Source organism: Meles meles, chromosome X, assembly GCF_922984935.1.
Source record: "Meles meles chromosome X, mMelMel3.1 paternal haplotype, whole genome shotgun sequence".
In the NCBI taxonomy this organism is placed as follows: Eukaryota; Metazoa; Chordata; class Mammalia; order Carnivora; family Mustelidae; genus Meles; species Meles meles.
Genome location: NC_060087.1, coordinates 59,991,886 through 59,997,265, shown reverse-complemented (window position 1 = coordinate 59,997,265; position 5,380 = coordinate 59,991,886).

The following is a 5,380-nucleotide window of genomic DNA, read 5'->3' as shown; positions in this document are numbered from 1 at the left end:
GTCACCACCATCAAAGTAATGAATATGTCCATCACCCCCAAAAGTTTCTTTGTGTCCTATTGTTCTCATATATTTCTAAGCTTGTGTGTGTGCATGCATGTGTGTGCTACGATTATGTTTTTTCATATTTTTATTAAGTTATTTATATATAGTAAATTTACCCTTTTTAGTGTACATTTCTGCGAGTTTTTTTTTTTTTTTTAAAGATTTTATTTATTTATTTGACAGAGAGAGAGATCACAAGTAGGCAGAGAGGCAGGCAGAGAGAGAGGAGGAAGCAGGCTTCCTGCAGAGCAGAGAGCCCGATGTGGGGCTCGATCCCAGGACCCTGAGATCACGACCTGAGCCGAAGGCAGCGGCTTAATCCACTGAGCCACCCAGGCGCCCCCATTTCTGCGAGTTTTGACAAATGCATACAGTTGTATTATAACAGCCACAATCAAGATATAAGATAGTTTAATCACTTCAAGAAATTCACTAGTTCCTCTTCAGAGTCAAAACTCCTCCCCTTTACCTCCTAGCACTCACTGTTTGCTGATGTTATAGTTCTGCTCTTTCAAAACTCATGTAAATGAATTCATACAATACCCATGTTGTTGCTTGTATCAGTAGTTTGTTCCTTTCCATCACTGAGTAGATTCCAATGTATGGATGTACCAGTTTGTTATTTCATTCCCCAGTTGAGGTTTGGGTTATTTGGGTTGTTTCCAGTGTTTGGTGATTATAAATATAGTTGCTGTAAACATCAGCATCAGGTTCTTGTGTGAAGCTAAGATTTCATTTCACTTGGGTGAATGCCTAGGACTGGGATTGCTGGGTTTATAGTTAATGTATGTTTAACCTTTTAAGACACTGCCAAACTTTTCTAAAGTAGCTGTCCAATTTTGCATTCCTTTCAGCAGCATATGAGAGATCTTGTTACTTCTAGTTCCCCAGCACTTGGTAGTGTCAGTTTTTTCTTAAGATGTTGGAGTCGGGGGGTGCCTGGGTGGCTCAGTGGGTTAAAGCCTCTGCCTTTAGCTCAGGTTGTGATCCCAGGGTCCTAGGATCAAGCCCCACATGGGGCTCTCTGCTCTGCGGGGAGCCTGCTTCCTCCTCTCTCTCTCTCTCTCTGCCTGCTTGTGATCTCTGTCTGTCAAATGAATAAGTAAAATCTTGAAAAAAAAAGATGTTGGAGTCGGGGTACACCTGGGTCGTTCAGTTGGTTAAGCGGCTGCCTTCTCAGGTCATGATCTCAGGGTTCTGGGATCCAGCCCTGAATTGGGCTCTCTGCTCAGCAGGGAGTCTGCTTCTCCCTCTTATTCCCCCTCTGTGTTCTCTCTTTCTCAAATAAATACATAAAATCCTAAAAAGAAAAAAGATGCTGGAGTAGGTGTAATAGTATCTCCTTTTCTTAAAATCTGTATTTTCCTAATGACTAGTGATGTTGAGCATCTTTGGTATAGTGTCTGTTCAAATCTTTGTCCCACTTAAAAAACTGAATTATTTATTTTGTTGTTCTTGAGTTTTTAGAATTCCGAGTACAAATCCTTTATCAGATGTGTGGTTTGCAAATATTTTCTCTCAGTCTGTAGCATGTCTTTTTGTTCTCTTACCAGTATCTTTAGAGGAACAGAAGTTCATAATTTTGATGAAATTCAATTTCTTAATTTTTTCTTTTATGACTCATGTTTTTTTTTCATATCTAAGAAATCTTTCTCCAACACAGGTTGCTTCTGAGTTGTTTTTTTTATTTATTATTTTAGATTTTAAATTATATAAATTTAAGATCTAGAATTTATTTTTGTAAGTAGTGTGAGATTTTGCTCTAATTTTCTTTTCCCAAACAGCTAATTGTCCTACTATTTATTGACTTTCTCCAGTGATTTGAAATACCTTTATCACATACGAAATTGCCTTAAACACAGAAGTCTGTTTCTGAACCATCTCTTTTGTTTCACTGATGTATTTGTTTATACCTACACCAATGTCAATATTAATAGCATCTCAGTATTAAAATCACTACTATGGGGGTGCCTGGATTGCTCAGTCAGTTAAGGGACTGACTCTTGATTTTGGCTCAGGTCACGATCTCAGGGTCGTGAGACTGAGCCCCACATTGGGCTCTGTGCTGGGTGTGGAGACTGCTTAAGATTCTCTTTCCTGCTCTCTCTGCTCCTCCCTCCTCTTTCTCCCTCTCTAAAATAAATAAATAAATAAATAAATAAATAAATAAATAAAATTTCTGCTATGGCTTTATCATACATTTAGATGTGATAGAGCAAGTTTTCCTTGTTGTATTTAAAATATTTCTTGGCTAATCTAGCTCATTGTTCCTTCTACAAGAATTTCTAGAGTCAGTCAATAAATTCCACAGAAGATCTTGTTGAGATTTTAGTTGAGATTACATTGAGCTTTCAACTTAATTTGGAAAGAGTTGATGTCTTTACATTATGAGTTTTCCCAGCCAGGAACATGGTGTATCTCTCCATTTCTGTAGGTCTTCAGTAATGGAATATGTCTTTTTATTTAGGCTTCTTTTATGTTTCATACTATTGTGTAATCCTTTGTTTACTTTTCTCTTTTTCTCATGTGTAAACTTTTTGGGTGTAGCTACCTTTTTGTTTCATGTCTGTAGTATAGTGCCTAGCATATATCAGATTGCTCAAAAAATGTCTGACAAACAAGTTATATTACAGTAATTATCGAAGAATTTGATTAAAAACTCTAGACTTTGAGGGGCACCTGTCTGGATCAGTTGGTAGAGCCTGCAACTCTTGATCTTGGGGTAGTGAGTTTGAGTGCCATGTTGAGGGTAGAGATTACTTTTTTAAAAAAAGGAAAGAAAAAACTTAAAAAAACAAGCAAACTGTGGACTTCCCCTACCTCCGCAAATGCACAGAAATGCACAGAATTTTACATAAAGTTTGAAGGTCTGTGTGGGCACTCTCCCTGATGACCATGCATAAACTTCATGTTGAGTACTCCTCATCAGAAGTAATGAATCCTTTAAGAATGGTTGTATAAATTGTGTGGAACGTGAGGGAAGGATTTCATTAACTCTACCACAGGGTATCAAGGAAAGCCTCATTGAAAGACAATTTCTGGTCTGACACATAATGACTGAATAGGGGTTTCCTAGACTATCAAGGGTGGGGGGAGGGCGTTTTAGGCTGATGGGTCCAGTTAACCTGAAAGCCAGTTTATCCTGCAAACCCCTTTGATCATTTGCCTGTTTATTTACTCTTTCTTGAACCCCTCTGGGCTTCCTTCTACCCTTCTGTGCCTTCCTTTACACCCATTTATCCACCCACTGTTGTCTCTCGTGCCAGTTCTTTGCACTGTTTCCTGGAAAACGAATTCCATTGTAAACAAACCCTACTGTACCCTAGATTTCCTCCCCAAATTATCCCTCTAGGTTTTTTTTTAACTGAAGCCTTACTTTTCCCCAAACTCCTGCCTCCCTTATTGCTGTGGCTCTTGAATGAGAAACTCATGTCATTTATTTAACCGATGTTACTTACTGAGGAAGGTTTGGGTTGTTTCTAGTTTTTTTGCTCTTACAATCAGTGCTACAGTGAACATCCTAACATGTATGTTTGTGTATGTGTTAATGGATTTGTAGGATAGATTTATCGAATTACCACTGCTGAATCACATGGCATGAACAAATTTGATAAGTACTGCCAATTTTTTATCCAGAAAATTTGTTCTTATGTGCATTCCTACCAACCACAAATGAGAGGACCCATAGTCTTATACCTCACCAGTATTGCAAAGTTACTAATTTTCTTTTTTTAGTCATTAGTCATTTTTTTTGTTTCACAGAAGATGTCATCATCATTTTTACCCTCAGATGAAAAGTTGCTCCTCTGAGGCTCATGCCTTCTGGGAATATTACCTTTCATTTCTTCTTGATGTAGTCACTTATTAACTTGTTCTTTACTTCCTTATATTCTTTGAGGACTTAGGCATCTGGCTTGCTTTCTCCCCGCTACCCAAAGTCCTACCCCTCACCTGGGAGCTGATCACAGTGCTCTGTGGTTGGACTGGCCAAGCAACGCTGTAGCTTCACAGTCCCCTGACCAGCTAGTGCTCTTCTCCTCCATGCTACTCCTGCAGCAAAATTGTTCCACCGGATGCTGGATTTGGTCATTTCCCAGAATTACTCTACTGAAAATACAAAATTCTATTATTTCATTCTGTCCTCAACTTCGGATTGTTCTAGCTTTCTTACTACCTTAATCCTTTTGTAATCACCCTTCAGATCCATAACCCCTCCATTTTTTCCCCAAAACCTGTGTTCTAAGTATTTTAAAAGTAATACGTATTATAAAAGATTTGCTTCATAACATAAACCTACAACCTAGAGAGTATAAAGTTCTCGTAATCCTGTCACTCTGAAGGGTGCCTGGGTGGCTCAGTCGGCTAAGTGACTGCCTTTGGGTCAGGTCGTGATCCCAGAGTCCTGAGATCAAATTCCAGATTAGGCACCCTGCTCAGCAGGAGCCTGCTTCTCCCTCTGCCTGCTGCTCCCTCTGCTTGTACTCTCTCTGTCTAATAAATAAATAAAATCTTTTTAAAAGAATCCTATCACTCTGAGATAACCACTGCTAAGAATTTAGTGTAAGCCTTCCAGAGTTTTGCTTATGTACATATTTTTATATAATTTTTATAATACTAGGCACAAACTATATTTTATACACATTTGCAACTTCCTTTTTTGCATAGTATTACTTTGGACATTTTTATCATTTTACTACATATAGTATCAATGCATTACTTTTTAATTTTTAAAATTGAGATGTAATTGTCAGGTATATAGTATAATGATCCTGCATTGGTGTATATTACAAAATGATCACCACACTAGTTATCAACTGTCATCATACATAGTCACAAAATTTTTTCTTGTGATGAGAATTTTTAAGATTTACTCTCGGCAGCTTTCAAATATTCAATACAGTATTATTAACTATAGTACCATGCTGTACATTACATCCCAATAATTTATTTGTTTTATTGCTGGGTGCTTGTACCTTTTGACCCCCTTTAGCCATTTTACCCACCCCCTATTCCCTACCTCTGGCAACCACCAATCTGTTCTCTGCTATCAATGAGCTTGGTTGTTTTGTTTAAGATTCCACTTATAAGTGAGATCATATGGTTTTTGTCTTTCTCTGTCTGACTTATTTCTCTTAGCATAATGCCCTCAAAGTCCATCCATGTTGTCACAGATGGGAAGATTTTTGTCACAGATGGCAAAATTTCATTCATTTTATGGCTTGGTAATATTCCATTGCAAAAAATAATAATATTCCATTGTATATGTATCCAATGATTTCTTCCTTTTGTTGTTGTTGAAGATATTTTTTTTTCTTTCAGTCCATTTTAATCGAAC